We start from the raw sequence: 16,488 nt of genomic DNA on the forward strand, positions 1-16,488 counted from the left end.
TTGGAAAATCCAAATTGCCATTAGGTGTGAATGTGCGAGTGAATGTGAGTGCGAATGGTTGTCTGTCCCTGTGTGTTGGCCCTGCGACAGACTGGCGACCTGTCCAGGGTGTACCCCGCCTCTCGCCCTATGACAGCTGGGATAGGCTCCAGCGCCCCCCGCGACCCTGAAAAGGATAAGCGGAAGCGAATGGATGGATGGATGGATGTTTATATATAAATATATGTGGTGGCCCCTAGAGACAAAGCACGTACAAACCACAAAACACATTTCTAGCGTTAACTGAACTTCCAAAACAGAGCTACCTAATCACTAGCCGTGCCACTATCCCAGAAAGAGCTGAGGAGAGCCCCAGATGAGGAGCTGCGCCAGAGTGACCGAGCTCCAGGCCGAGAGGCTGAGGGCACCCCACCCCCGAAGTGGCCCGAGCGAGCCCCAGGCTCCAGGCCCCGACAAGCAGCCACCAAGGAGTGAGCCAGTGGGTACCTGGACGCCCATCCCCGGACACAAAGGACCACCAACGCACCGATGTCTGAGGGCATCTGCCACTGGCAGGGGAAGTGGTGGGGGGAGATAGGCCTCCATACCTTGGAGGGCCTGAGATGTCCCTAGAGAGGTGGCGTCTGATATCCGACCTGACATATAGACACAGACAAACAGGCACACACAGATACAAACATCCATTCCCACCCTCATGCTCTCATATGCAATTACTCAACACTCACCCAACGTGGAGACAGACATAAAGAGACACTGCACACACAATCACTCTCCCCAAGCGTACTCTAAGCCCCAGGTCTAGGTACCCTTTCCCTTGGAGGAGGAAACTGCACCCAGACCCAGGTGGTGTTACCCTTCTCCATGGGTTGGAGAGAAGCAGACCGCCCCGACTCGGCAGCAGCAGGGAGGCCCCACATTCCAGACCCCAATCGGGTCTGCCCCCCCCCCCCCACACACACACACACTCCAACAGGCTGCAGAGAACGGGGGTGTGTGAAGACTCCAAACCTCCCTCCGCCCGCTCATATGTAGTATGGATTCATGTTTGTTCTAAGGTGCATTTAAAGCCCAGGAGGGCATGGAGCTACCTGCCAGAGAGCAGCAGGTAAGCGCATAGCCCCTCCTGATAGCCCTCAATGTATACGTGTATTTAAAATTGAGAGGTGGGCAACGACGCCAGGGGTGAGGTAGTACACCCTGATGGTCTTTTGAATTACATGTAGCGTGCCCACCCCCAAGATCCTATATGTATGTGTTATGAGAGTGTGAGTAATGTGAGTGTCTGAGTTGTGAGAAAAAATTGAGGCACAGGCAGCCAGAAGGGGACAGAGGGGGGGATGCCTCCCCTGCACCCTGGTGACACACCTTTACCCCAAGGCCCTGCATGTGTGGGTGATTGTGGTGGAGCGGGAAGCACTGTTCTTTTTTCGAAATTCTATGCGCGAGAGCCTCGTGCGACTGCTGCTGAAGTCAAAGTAAACTTTATTGTCATCTCAGCTACATACAGTCCAGTATATAGAGAGACGAGACGACGAGGCTCCAGTTACAGCAGTGCAAGTAAACAAACAATAAATATAGGAAGAGTAAGAAAATAAATATACACTTTAGGACTAGGGGTAAAGGGATCAATAACAATTTAAATTTTATAATTTACAGTTTGATGATTTAAAGTCTCACACACAACCCGTCGAAAGGGGAGGGGGGCCGGATGCTTCCAAATAGAGCACATTTCATTTCATTCATAATAATGTAAATCCAAGCCCATTATGTATTCATGATTTGAATCCTGGGTTGTGTGAAATCCCAGAAATACACCTTAGACAAAGTGAATCTGTGAACTAAGGTGTAGGTAAGGTGTAGGTCTATTAGGTTATGAACCCCTCACCCTGATACCTTTTGTAGGAAGCTTATTTCTCAGAATTTTTTCCTATATTTATCATCTAGATCCTCACTATTAGCAGACAATAATATTCATCATTTTGCCATCCATTTTTCTTCGTGGGGTACTGGAGCCTAACCCTGCTGTCACAGGGTGAAAGACCATCACAAACCTCAGTACTGGGAACAAGCTAGCAAAGGAGTTTAGCTAACGTAAGCTAAAGTGGCAGTGTCTGTTTTTGTTTTTGACGCTGTCGCCGGTACGAGATTCCGGAATGGCACCACTTACCTCAACATCCAGCTGTGAAAGCTGCATCAACCTGAGCCAAAAAGTGATCGAGCTGGAACAAAGGATATCCACGCTATACCAAATCCAGGGGGCTGAATGCGAACTTGACACGATCCTCCTTGGCAAAGCTCAAACCACCGCTACTAGCGCTGAGCTAGCCGACACAGTGCACCATCCAGCTGCTGTGTCCCAAGATCCCGCCAACAGTCAACACAGGCTCTCAACTTGCGTCGCTGCTGCTTCTGCCAAGGACGAGAACTCCTGGTTTCAGCTAGGGGCCAGACCCAAGGCTCTGGTCAGCTCCACTCCACTCCAACCAGCGCCATGGACCATGGTTGAGACGCGTGGTGGCTGCAGAGAGGGCAGGAGGATCCGTCTCTCGCACCCTCACCCCTCTGGTGAGGTAGTATTGGAGAATAAATTCAATGTCCTGGATCCTGTGGACTTTCCTCCTCTGACCGCTAGCCCTCGCCATCCCGCTGTGTCGCAGAGGTCTGCGCCATCTCCACCACTACGCCCCCGGAGCCGCGGCGGGCAACCCGACGCTGTGGTGCAAACTCACCGCGGAGAGCTGTGCTTTACCCCGGCTCCTCGGAGAAGAGGACCCACGGCGCGGCTACCTGGGAGTCACTCACGCAGTCCGGCTGGCGCATCTCCATCTGAACACCCCCGGCGTCGCGGCGCGGGCATCTCAGATGGCCAACAGCCCCCAGTGGCACCTCCTCTCTCCACGCTGGTCCTCGGGGATTCCATCGTCAGGAACGTGCGGATGAGGGGGGCGCTCACGCTGTCGTTCCCGGGAGCCACTGTTGTTGACATAGTGGACAGAATTCCCAACATTCTGGCATCCCACCCACAGGTTAACCGGCTCATCATCCACATCGGCACCAATGACATCCCCAAACAGCAATCTGAGCTGCTGAAGTTGGACTTCCTCGAACTCTTCAGCCTCCTTGGTCAGCTGCAGGTGAGTGCTTTTATCTCAGGGCCCACCCCCACCTGTGGCAGAGGGATAGGCCGTTTCAGCCGGCTGCTCAGCCTTAACACCTGGCTTTCCTCCGCCTGTGTCTCCCACGGCGTGGGTTTTATTAACAACTTTGATGCCTTCTGGGAGAGGAGGCATCTTTTTGGGGCAGACGGGCTCCACCTCAACGCCTGGGGACGCCGTTTGCTGTCCGCCAATTTGGCATTTGGCGTACAGCACTCCCGCACATCGCCCTGTCACTACCCCAAACTGACATTACCTGCTGATCCGTCTGCCACTGACTGATGTTCCCCTGGTCCCAGCTCCTATATTTGTTCCACTTTTAACAGTAATACACAAAACTCTGGACTAGGACCTTTCTCTCCCACAGTCAACACAATACCCGTCATAATCACAAACAGAGAGCAACAGAATTATCATAAATCCAGTAACTCCAAAAATATTAATAACCTCCGGCCTCTTCAAAAATATCAACATCCATCCAACTCTATTGTCAAAAATCCACCAGTCTCAATCAGTATGGCACTTTTAAATGTCCGCTCTCTGTCGAACAAGTCTTTTATTATTAATGATTTAATTATAGATAATAAACTTGACTGTTTATTTTTAACTGAAACATGGCTGGGTTCGGATGCACCAGTTGTTCTCACTGAGGCCTCCCCACCAAATTTTAATTTCTCTTTTTCTATTAGAAGTGGTAAGAGAGGTGGTGGGACTGCATCTTTAGCCAACAACACACTCACCACCAAACAAATTTTATTTGATCATTTTACCACTTTTGAATTCCATGCTATTGTTTTCAGCAGCCCTCCAGTTTTATCTGTCACAATTTATAGACCACCTAAAGACAGCGCTGCTTTTATCAAGGAATTCTCAGAATTTTTAACAAACATACATTCAAAATATAACATGATAATTTTAACCGGTGATTTTAACCTGCACATAGATAATCCTTCTGACCCTGCAACAAAAGAATTCTTAAACATCCTTCACTGTTTGGATTTTACCCAGCATGTCACGCAGCCGACTCACAACAGAGGACACACTCTGGACCTGGTCATCACCCATGGGCTGTCCACCAGCGTGTCCTCTGTTGTTGACTTGGCTGTCTCTGACCACTACTGTGTGTTTTTTAACATCACCGGTTTTATTCAGCGGGAGACCTCGGTGCGAACTGTGAGGAGGCGCTATCTAACCTCTGAAGTGGCTGCAAATTTTACCAGGGTTTTAGACGAATGCCCCCCTGTGATTTTACCTGCATCCTGCGATTTGATTTTTAGTTATTTCAACAGCAAACTGAAGAAAAGCCTTGACTCCGTTGCTCCACTCACCACCAAAAAGATTAACGTAAAACATGCATCACCCTGGAGAAACGAAGAAGTCAAAAAACTCAAAAGAAATTGCAGGGCAGCAGAAAGGAGATGGAGGAAAAATAAAAATACTATCAACCATCAAATATTTTGCGAGCAACTTAAAGTGTACAATAATACATTAAGGAAGTCAAGAAATTCATACTTCGCCAAAATAATCAGTATTAACAAAAATAATCCCAAGGTCCTCTTTTCCACCATAGATCATTTATTTAACCCTGATTTTAACAGCTCCCAAAGAACCCCCACAGACTCGCTCTGTGAGCAGTTTGCAGACCACTTCAGGGGAAAGATCAGCGCCATCAGATCTGATATTTTATCTAATCGCGATATGATTGTAAACACATCTGAGGGCTCGATTGTACCTGAGGAGACACTGGACAGCTTTGTCCTGGTTAATGCTGAGAACTTTCAGAAGGTTTTCTCCACAGTGAGACCCACCACATGTCTTTTAGATCCAATTCCTTCTTCACTCTTTAAAACACTTTATGGATTTTTTGAGGCTGAGCTTTTATGCATGATGAATTGCTCTCTTCAGTTGGGTGTCTTCCCTGCTGCCTTTAAAACGGCGGTGGTGAGGCCCCTTCTGAAGAAGAGCAATTTGGATTGTAATGATTTTAATAACTACAGACCTGTATCCAACTTACCATTTTTAAGTAAAGTCTTAGAAAAACTTGTTTTTACTCAGATTACTGATTTTCTCAATGATAGACAGATCCTGGAGATATTCCAGTCTGGATTTAGGGTGAACCACAGCACAGAGACGGCTCTCCTAAAGGTTTTAAATGATCTTAGATGTAACTGGGACTCCCAAAAGCTCTCAGTCCTGGTGCTACTGGATCTAAGCGCAGCCTTTGATACAGTAGACCACGCTATTCTTTTAAACAGACTGAAACACATGGTGGGCCTCTCTGGTGCTGTACACAGCTGGTTCACTTCCTATCTCTCTGACAGAACTTTTATGGTGAGTATGGATACATGCTCCTCTAAGATCCATAAAATGACATGTGGTGTGCCTCAAGGGTCGGTTCTAGGCCCTGTACTTTTTAATTTGTATATGCTCCCTCTCGGCGGTGTCATCAGGAGGCATGGAGTGAACTTCCACAGTTACGCTGATGACACGCAGCTGTACATCTCCGTGTCTCCTGATGACACCAGACAAATGGATGCCCTTTTTAACTGTATCTTGGATATAAGATCTTGGATGGCAGAAAACTTTTTACAACTTAACCAGGACAAAACTGAAGTTTTAATTGTCGGTCCTGAGGCTCAGAGAGAGAAACTCTTGCCTAAATTAGAGGCATTTTCACTATGTCCTTCGCTACAAGTGAAAAACCTGGGTGTTATTTTTGACTCTGAGCTTGGTTTTATCCCACATATTAAACATGTAACTAAAATTGGATTTTATCATCTAAAAAATATAGCCAGAGTCCGCCCTATTCTCTCTCGGGCCAACACGGAGATGCTGATGCATGCTTTTATTACCAGTCGCATTGATTACTGTAATGCCCTGCTCTCTGGTCTTCCTAAGAAGAATATTTCAACTTTACAACTCTTGCAAAACTCAGCAGCTCGTGTGCTGACGAAGACCAGAGGGCGGGCCCACATTACACCGGTTTTAGAATCGCTGCACTGGCTCCCCGTGTGTTTCAGGATCGATTTTAAAGTTCTTTTATTGGTTTTTAAATGTCTTAATGGTCTTGGGCCTTCTTATCTCTCAGATCTGCTTTTACCATACGAACCCTCGCGGACCCTGAGGTCCTCTGGTACTGGCCTTTTGATTGTCCCTAAAGTCAGGACACATACTCACGGAGAGGCAGCGTTTCAGTGGTATGGTCCTCGTCTGTGGAACAGCCTGCCGGAGGAGCTCAGGGCCGCAGAGAACGTACATGTTTTTAAGAACAGGCTCAAGACCCACCTTTTTAATTTAGCTTTTACTTAGCGTTTATTTATTTTATGCTTATTTATTCTATCCTGTTATTCTATTATTAATTTAGGATTTACCTAATATTTGTTTGATTTTATTCTTATTCGTTTTTTAATCTTCTTATTCTATTTATATTTATATTGTATCCTGTTCTTATTTATTTTATCATTTTACCCTATATATATTGTATTGCATCATATCTCCAGTGTTTCCTCGGAGGGCGCTCTCTGCACCGGGGCTGTTATTGACCGTGGCTGCTGGGTCTCTGGGGTCCTCTCAGCCTGGCTGGGGGGCTCCTTTGCCTCCCTCCTGCTGTGTGCCCAGCCTGGAGGCTGCGGTCTGTGACCGGCTCCCGGTGCAGACGGCTCCCTGTTATAGTGTTTCCTCACTTGGCTCATGCGAGCCCAGCCCAATTTTTACTCTTTAAGTGTGCGCGTGTGTGTATGTGTGTGTGGGTGGGGGGATATATGTGTATTGAGAGTGTGGGGAGTGAGTTGGAGGGTGGGGTGGGCTGCTTTTAACTATGTAAAGCACTTTGTGCTACATTTTCTCTGTATAAAAAGTGCTTTATAAATAAAGATTGATTGATTGATTGATTGTTGTGGCGATTCTCGAGTTGGGGGATTTGTGTTCATACTGGAGTGCAACATAAAACCAATGGAAGAAGAACAAGAAAAGTTCAAAGCCATCAGGTGCTCATGTGCCAGAGGGAGTGTTCGCCTGGGGCGCCAAACAGGCTAGGACTGCCACTGCCTGTACCAACATAGAGCAGAGCAGCTATTTGAACACTACCCGAACAGATTTCGATTATCTTGTTAATAATTTGATTGATTGATTGATTGATCGTACTTTATTCATCCCGAGGGAAATTGGGTTAAGGCTGCCAGCTGTGCCAGCACCGTCTTACCCTTCCGACCATACATACATTACATAAACATCACACGGGGAAGACAGGTCAGAGGGGTATAACATGGAAAAGCACAACATGAGGAAAGATAAGGAGAAAAAAATAACTCCCCCCAGACTGAGCTCCAACAGGGAGATCAGTTTGAGAACAGAAAAAAACCTCTGCACATGAAACAACTCTTAATACACGAAAGAAACACATGACAAGCAACAGGGATGGGTAAAGGGTGAGAGACAGCCAGTGTAGACAGCACATCCGGACCTGCGTGCGCTGGTCTCCATGATCCACCGTCAGCATCGGAAGGGAATAAGCGTCGAAGGCGTTTGGAGGGGGGATGAGTGTATATCTGCATTTGTATATGTCTGTGTGCGTGTGTGTGTGCGTGTCCAGAGTTCAGCTGAGACAGTGTCCTTCGCCCTGCCAGGCTAAGTAAACAGTCTACCAGCCATCCCAGGTGGCCTTGCATGGAGTGGGAAGAACAGTCTCAACACAGTCGTTATCAGGGTGTTGTTGTTCAGCTCCAGCCTTGAGACCGCAGCTGGCGCCAAAGGGGTCTCCGCATGAAGTGATGGTGGTTTTTACTTTAGTGCGAACAACTCATATGAATTTCAAAGCTGTTCTAACAGTCCAACACTGGTCTCTCAATCTCCCGTTGGAGAGCCGTGCGCTTCTCCATGATGTTATCAAACTTACGATCAGTGATGTTGTCATTCTTGTGGTCAAAGAGCAGGTTCTGAGAACTCACGACCGCAGTGAGCTTCTCCAAGATGTCATCCAATTTGCGCTCAGAGGTCTTATTCCGAGCGAGCCCCTCCAGATGTAATCCAGTTTTTCACTCAGAGGTCTTCTTCTGAGTATTCACAGCAGCCGTGCGTTCTCCAAGATCTTCTCCGTGCTGCACTCAATGAGCCCATTTTGAGAAACTCACGCCTCGTCCCATCATTTCAATCCCAGCGGGCAGCCTTGTGGGGGTTTGAACAGCCGGTTCTGCTTCCTTAATTCTTCGATAAGCCAGGGCCAAGCCAGCTCCGATCAGGAAGAACCCTGTTATCATGGTTTCCTAATAGGTAGATATCTTCAGCACTCAGGCTCACCCGAACTCAGACTTCTTGTTGAGAAAGGGGTGTCAATTGCATTCAGGGACCAGTTGATCAAATCCATAATTCCTCTTTTAGGTTTTAGAGAACAGACTGTGAGAGAGTGTTCCAGGGAAAAGTAATACAAAAAACACAGGACTATACAAGGACACAAGGCTAAGCAGGGAAGCTAAGGGAGAGGAGGAGGAAAAAAAGTGTGACCGCCTTCACCGAGAGCAAGAAGAGAGATTTTACCTCCTCACTACGTACGACTGTGGATACTGTAGCTCCTGTGAAAACTAAGGCCTCAAATCAGAAGTACCTGACTCCGTGGTATAATTCTCAAACACGTAGCCTAAAGCAGATGACTCGTAAGCTGGAGAGGAAATGGCATGTCACAAATTTAGAGGATCATCATTTAGCCTGGAGAAATAGTTTGCTGCTTTATAAGAAAGCCCTCTGCAAAGCCAGAACATCTTACTTTTCGTCACTGATTGAAGAAAATAAGAACAACCCCAGGTTTCTCTTCAGCACTGTAGCCAGGCTGGCAAAAACTCAGAGCTCTATTGAGCTAACCATCCCTTTAACGCAGAAAGGTAAGCAACCCATGTTGTAGGTGATGTCAGACGCCGGAGATTTGGCGGAAAAAAAAAAAAGCGAATGGTAGTATAGAATTTAACAAAGTTTCTTTAAACTTCAGTATTGCCAAATAAACTAATCAACATCTGTCCTATCATCTCTAACACCCTGGAGGACAACGAGGAGAGTTTAGATGCTCTCCAAGATTACATCGACCGGTGCTTCGAAGATTTAGTAATGAAGAAGGCCCAGAGCGCGTCTTCCCCGGCCAAAGCTGAGACGCTGTCATCTAAAAGATATCGCCCGGCAGACTCCCCGGGCACAACATCGCCTGCAGGCAAAGATATCGTCGACATCCTGGAGTCAATTGATAAGTGATTGTCCAGTTTTGATGCGAGGCTGTCCCTGGTGGAGATCTTACACCGGGAATTTAAATCTCTGAGAGAATCCCTGGAGTTCAGCCAGCGGCAGGTGGAAACATTTGCTGCGGAAAATGCCACGCTACGGGACTCGGTCAAATCTCTAACCGATAATATGACCCAATTAAACATAGAAAATAAAAAAATAAAAGAGACCGTTATAGATTTACAAGCCCGTAGCATGAGAGATAATCTGGTGTTTTCTGGTATTCCAGAGTCTGCCGGAGAAGACCCGGAAACGACCGTGAGAAGCTTCATTAAAATCCACCTGAAGCTGCCGGAGGACACGGTGAAAAACATAGGGTTCGAAAGAGTGCATCGCATCGGGGCTCCGAAGGAAGACCACGTCCTATTGTAGCCAAATTCGGCCACTTCAAGCAGAAGGAGCAGGTGAAGAGTCGTGGCAGAGAGCTGAAAGGAAGGGATTTTAGCGTGAACGACCAGTTCCCCAGAGAGATCCTGGAACGACGCAGGGTCCTCTTCCCAGTCCGACGTAGTTTTATCCAGAAAGGCTCCCGGGCTGTCATCGCCGTGGACCGGCTCTACGTGGACGGACAGCTCTACCGCGACCCCGGCAACACTCCAGGGCTGTATTGACCGCACACCAGATAAGAATCCGCTACACTATCCTCTTCACTCACACTCTCTTCTTTTAACTTTTGCTTAACTATGTAATTTCAGTTTGCTAATTTAGTATAACGTCACTGTCACTCTCCGCCAATGCTTTAATTGGAATGTCCATCCATCCATCCATCGTCATCCGCTTTGTCCGGGGTCGGGTCGCGGGGGCAGCAGCCTAAGCAAAGAGGCCCAGACCTCCCTCTCCCCAGCCACCTCCTCCAGCTTGTCCGGGGGAATACCAAGGCGTTCCCAGGCCAGCCGAGAGATATAATCTCTCCAGCGTGTCCTGGGTCTGCCCCGGGGCCTCCTCCCGGTGGGACATGCCTGGAACACCTCACCCAGGAGGCGCCCAGGGGGCATCCTTGTCAGATGCCCGAACCACCTCAGCTGGCTCCTTTCGATGTGGAGCAGCAGCTGCTCTACTCTGAGCCCCTCCCGGATGGCCGAACTTCTCACCCTATCTCTAAGGGAGAGGCCAGCCACCCTTCGGAGGAAGCTCATTTCTGCCGCTTGTATCCGCGATCTCGTTCTTTCGGTCACTACCCACAGCTCGTGGCCATAGGTGAGGGTAGGGACGTAGATCGACCGGTAAATTGAGAGCTTCGCTTTTACACTCAGCTCCCTCTTCACCACGACGGACCGGTGCAACGTCCGCATTACTGCAGCCGCAGCCCCAATCCGTCTGTCGATCTCCGGCTCCCTTCTCCCATCACTCGCGAACAAGACCCCGAGATACTTGAACTCCTCCACTTGGGGCAGGAACTCATCCCCGACCCGGAGTGGGCACTCCACCCTTTTCCGGCTGAGAACCATGGCCTCGGATTTGGAGGTGCTGATCCTCATTCCCGCTGCTTCACACTCGGCTGCGAACCGTTCCAGTGCGAGCTGGAGGCCTTCACCCGATGAAGCCAACAGAACCACATCATCTGCAAAAATCAGAGATGAGATTCTGAGGCCACCAAAGCGAAAGCCCTCCGCCACTTGGCTGCGCCTAGAAATCCTGTCCATAAAAATTATGAACAGAACCGGAGACAAAGGGCAGCCCTGGCGAAGCCCATCACCCACCGGGAACGAGTCCGACTTATTGCCAGCAATGCGAACCAAGCTCTTGCAACGGTTGTATAGGGATCGAATGGCCCGTAGCAATGGGCCAGACACCCCATATTCCCGCAACACCTCCCACAGGACACCCCGAGGGACACGGTCGAATGCCTTCTCCAAGTCCACAAAACACATGTAGACTGGTTGGGCAAACTCCCATGCACCCTCAAGTATCCTGGAGAGGATAAAGAGCTGGTCCAGTGTTCCGCGACCAGGACGAAAACCGCATTGTTCCTCCTGTATCCGAGGTTCGACTAACGGACGAACTCTCCTTTCCAGCACCCTGGCATAGACTTTCCCAGGGAGGCTGAGGAGTGTGATCCCCCTGTAGTTGGAACACACCCTCCGGTCCCCTTTCTTAAAGATGGGGACCACCACCCCGGTCTGCCAGTCCACAGGTACTGCCCCTGATCTCCACGCAACATTGCAGAGGCGTGTCAACCAGGACAGCCCTACAACGTCCAGAGCCTTCAGGAACTTGGGGCGGACCTCATCAACACCAGGGGCTCTGCCACCAAGGAGTTGTTTAACTGCCTCAGTGACCTCGCCCCCGGAAATTGGCGGGTCATTCCCCTCATCCCCAGACTCTGCTTCCTCCTCGGAAGACGTGTCAGTGGGATTAAGGAGGTCCTCGAAGTATTCCTTCCACCGCCTGACAATTTTCTCAGTCGACGTCAGCAGCGCTCTGCCAGCACTATACACAGTGCAGGTAGAGCACCGCTTTCCCCTCCTGAGACGTCTGACGGTTTGCCAGAATCTCTTCGAGGCAGTCCGTAATTGGAATGTTTCCGTTTTTATTTCTTTTTCCCTCTCTCTCTCTTGTCGCGCACCTTGCTTTTTGGTTTATTTGCTTCTCTTTTCTATCACTATGTCGATCACCTGTTTCCCTATCCATCCACAAGCGACACTGTCTATTTCTACATGCTTACTCTGCACGATCACGCACACACATGCGTTTAAAGGCAACACATTTACAACAGCCACACAGCGCACACAGATATAGGACACACGCACACATTTGCTCATATTAGTTATTATGCACACACATAGTCAGACCTATGGAGCTTCTCGCCGCGCATTTTCTTCTCTTTACTTACAAAAAAAAATATGTTGTGTTTCCATTTCCCTCACCCGTCTAAGCGAGACACACAGCGTACATCATTAGCCACAAACACACAACTATGGGCATGCTAAGATTTGTCACATGGAATGTGCATGGAGCTGGCTCTAGGGAAAAAAGGTTAAAAATACTTAACCAACTTAAAAAATTACAGGCAGACGTTGTTTTATTACAAGAAACCCACATGCCTGTCACAGGTTTGAATAAACTTAAAACACCTGAGTTTCCTAACGTGTTCTCAGCTTGTTATAATTCTAGACAAAGAGGAGTAGCAATTCTAATACATAAAAATATTAATTTCACAGTACTCGATACAGTTATAGATCCAGAGGGCAGATTCCTACACTGTAATCCCTAACAGTTGTTCTAGCTCATAACTAATAAGCTCATAACACTCAAATGTCGTTTTGTAGTTGAGCAAACTATAAAGTATTGAGCTCTGTTGGCTTTTATGCAGCTTTAATTGAATAGGGCTCAATATTTTTTAGCTAAATTTTTTGGAACGCTCAAAAAGTTTAAGAAGCATATATTAGTGACGTTCTGGTGGGTGGAGTCTTGTCGCTCCCTCAGGAAAGCTTAGTCAGCCATCTTGAATTTACCTTGATACGGGGAAGTTTTGGCCAGCCCGTGTGGATTAAGAGTCCCCAACTTCAACCCACCACGACCACCACCTTATTTTTTTTCATCAACTGCCCTAAATTTGGTAAGTCTAACGTGTTTTTGTTTTGTTTAAATTTAATTTCGATAAACATTCTTTTTTATTTTTTACTGGAAATATATTCGTACTTTGTGCACAGTGAATGTTTGTTATAAATGAATTCGAATCCAAGTAATTGTAATTTTAGAAGTTTTCTAATGTAACAAATACGTAATGTTATTTCAAATTAGAATGATGTAACGTTTTGGCGGTTTTCCGTGGGGGACAACATTTCCCATAATGCATTGTATTCTTGCCCGGGAAGTTGACGGTGGCAGTTCTAGCTCCATGCATTTGAACTTTCTACTAAAACTTTCCACTGGTTGTCGTATTCGCCGGTAATGTACGTGCGTATTGTGAGTATACTTATTTCAATAAGTGTCCGTGTTACACAGTCAGTAGTTTACGCTGTTGAGCTGTGTGTGTGTGCTAGCATGAAGCGAACAATAATAAACAACATGAGTGTGTTATCATGATGGTAATTAGACACGTTTGTATTTTTTCGTAGTCTCAAATGTGTGGTTGTGAGATAATCTCGAAATCCTTTTAACAGTTTAGAGGGGTATTCCACTAAGCGAGCTCTACAAGTCAAGGCTTGCGGAAAAATGCATCGCCTGATTCAGCCTAACATTATACACTGGTCGAACTCGGTGCTACGAACGAAGTTCAGCTAAATTGTTCGCGCTAATTCGACAAGGCTCAACCAGCCAGACTGAGGCGCCTCCTTGACACCTTTAAGCCAGACCCTATCGATCTTTGCTAGATAAATTGAAATGAAATGAAAATAAAGAGCCGCGTTCTGCTCCCAGGCTAAGAAAGAATCATTGATGCAGACTGTGCGGATCACAAATACTCCCTAACCTGTAAGGCTGGGGTGTCCAAACTTTTTTCACTGAGGGCTACTTACTAGAAATTAGGTAAATAACCTTAACTTTAGTGTATTAAAGTGTATTAAAGATCACAAAATCACTTAAAAGTGGTCGAATATGTTATATTGTTGAATATAATTAAAGACAAAACTGCTTTCATCACAGCTTTCCATAAATGGATCTTTATTGATTCATTCAGAAAAAGCTTTGGTAGCTTATTTTCAGAACAGCAGCCTCAGATTTCTTCTTAGACAGAAGATTTACAGCACAGAGAAAAAACAATAAAAGGGAAAATAGGACGGGTAAATTTCAAGTTTGTTATTTAAGTTATTAAGCTTAGCAACACACCTATCAACATTAGTTTGAAACGGTTAACATTAACAGACTGAACTGGACTTAATAACAGGAGTGCATATAATCTTAGTAAATTATTGTAGTGAGTATCAGCTGCGCTGGGTATGTAAATCGGGCCATCCAGCTGCGGTGCTGATTCGACGTCACTCGTGCCAAAAATCCGGACAAATGTCACTTGATCAAGGAGCAGATCTGCATCAGATGAGATCAGCTGACTACTTGTGTGTGTGTTCTGTGCAAAAAATGTTTTTGAACATTAATAAGTCGTCTTTGTGCACATATTGTTTACAGATATCAGACTGCAAAGAGCGCTACAGAGAGTCAACATTTCACCAGTTGTCAGTGGGTGAGTTTTATAATTTGTGTCCCAATTTAAATAAAAAATAAATACAAAGAAACTAGAGAATTTTGCCTTGAATTATTCAAAATTTTTAGATTTTTTTTGGGTTACCCTTCTAGATTGACAGGTTTAGCCCGTTACACAAAAAGTTTGGACACCCCTGATCTATAACAATGACAATCAGAACATGGCTATCCAACACTTTGTTTTTACTCTGCATTTGTGTAAATACTATTCTAATAGATATTGTGTGTTCATCTAGGAACAGCATGATGTAAATACAAGACGGGCCCTCGTCCTTCGTGCACTTCCTGTGTACCTGCGTGAAGATGCCTCCACGTTATTCAGGACTTGTGATGTAAGTGTACTGGCCTCAGCATCAACCATATGACATCGCTCAGAACTCAAGGAGAACCAGGGTGTATATCAGGAAGGATGTTCAACACAGTCCTCATCTGACTTGTTTTCTCCCATATATCAACTATTGTTGAATAAGATTGCAAGAAGATTGTTACGCATAAACCAGAAAACATGAAAATAGTTGAAAGATTATTATACAAAAAAAATCTGCAGATAAAAACTATCTCCCTTTTTAAAATTCAAGTGTTCTATTTTTTTGGAGGTGCCATGTTGTGGTCAGAGAAATGTTTGGTAAATAACAAAAACAAATATCTTGGCATATATTTATTATTGAAAACATTTATTTACACATATGTTTTGAAACCAAACCCAAATTAAGATTATTGTAATGCATCATGATGTATCGCAATATCAAATTAAATCGTTGACATTATAATCCTAAAAGAAACGTGCGACTTATGAAGATTCACACCTCTAATCAATAGCATGATTTGTGTCCTTGTGGGGCTGAACTCATTCTTGTATTATTTTTGTTTTGCAGTCAGCAGATGGTCCAGACCTCACTGACACTCCTGTGGCTCTGCTGACAGTTGTCACGGATGACACTACTGATTCGGCCCTCTTCAGTCCCGAAAGCATCTGCATTGTCGTTGAGGATGAAATACTTGTGAATGGTCCCACAAATCTGGCTGAGTCATTTCTCCTGCTCTTTGGGTACATCTATGCATTAGACCTACAATACCCAAAGAAACTTGAGCTTACATTCACATTTATCCAGAAGGTTGTGATGTGCCTTGAGGACAACAAACCACTGAAAGGGCGTCTACTGATGCTGAAGAATGATTTGTTCAATGAGTGAATCACTCAGAATGGACTACTTGTTAAGCTGAGTATTGAGGAAGCTTTTTTGTTTGTTTTTTTCCTAATCATTTGCCTCTTCTACCTCACATTTAAGATGAATGACTGTTCAGTTCACTATTCATGTTTAATGTTCTGTTGCCTAATACGTAAATGCACTGCCTTGATGTTTGTTCCCTATAAGTACAGCAGTGGAAACCAGTACTGTTTTTTTTTAATGTATTTTTAAAAAAGAAAGTGAGCTGCAGCTGTCAAGGTACAGTAAGTGTTAAATGCATCAATGTTCTAATAGCTGCAATTGCTGTTAATACTGAAAATGTTATTGAATTTTAGAATTGAGATGGAGACCCTTGGAGTCTTTTTCTCTTGTTTTATTTATGAAGCACTTTTTTATGAGTGAGCTCTGTTGTTTGTGCCTTTTTAAAAGCACATTGTGTTTAATAAAAAGTTGTTAAATTGTTAGTGTTGTTACTTTCATGTTTTCTAACACTTTTAGCTGATTATAATTTACTGGGTAAACAGTTTAGAATTATTTGTAAGTGTATTTCCCACAGTATTTTAAAAAATATTGAAGATTTTAAGTGTTATTTCCCATATTATAAGTTAGAAAATATGAAAAAGTTTGAGTTTATTTCCCACATCGTATGAGTTGCAATATGTAAAATATTTTGAGTGTATTTCCCACCTTAATTAAGTTGAAAAAATTGAACATTTTGAGTTTATTACTCCCTAATTATA

At 45.5% G+C, this 16,488-nt stretch overlaps 1 long non-coding RNA gene across 2 annotated transcripts; it reads left to right on the forward strand.

The window, feature by feature from the left end:
- The first annotated feature begins 12,617 nt into the window (after positions 1–12,617).
- Positions 12,618–16,212, forward strand: LOC309704487. 2 transcript variants are annotated; one of them, XR_014276269.1, is made up of 4 exons: positions 12,618–12,975; positions 14,484–14,538; positions 14,795–14,890; positions 15,434–16,212. It is a non-coding gene; the product is annotated as an uncharacterized lncRNA (long non-coding RNA). The 2 variants fall into 2 exon arrangements; XR_014276270.1 differs by lacking the exon at positions 12,618–12,975 and adding an exon at positions 13,161–13,325.
- The last annotated feature ends 276 nt before the right edge of the window (positions 16,213–16,488 follow it).

Source organism: Aulonocara stuartgranti, assembly GCF_965226115.1.
Source record: "Aulonocara stuartgranti genome assembly, chromosome: 4".
Lineage (NCBI taxonomy): Eukaryota > Metazoa > Chordata > Actinopteri > Cichliformes > Cichlidae > Aulonocara > Aulonocara stuartgranti.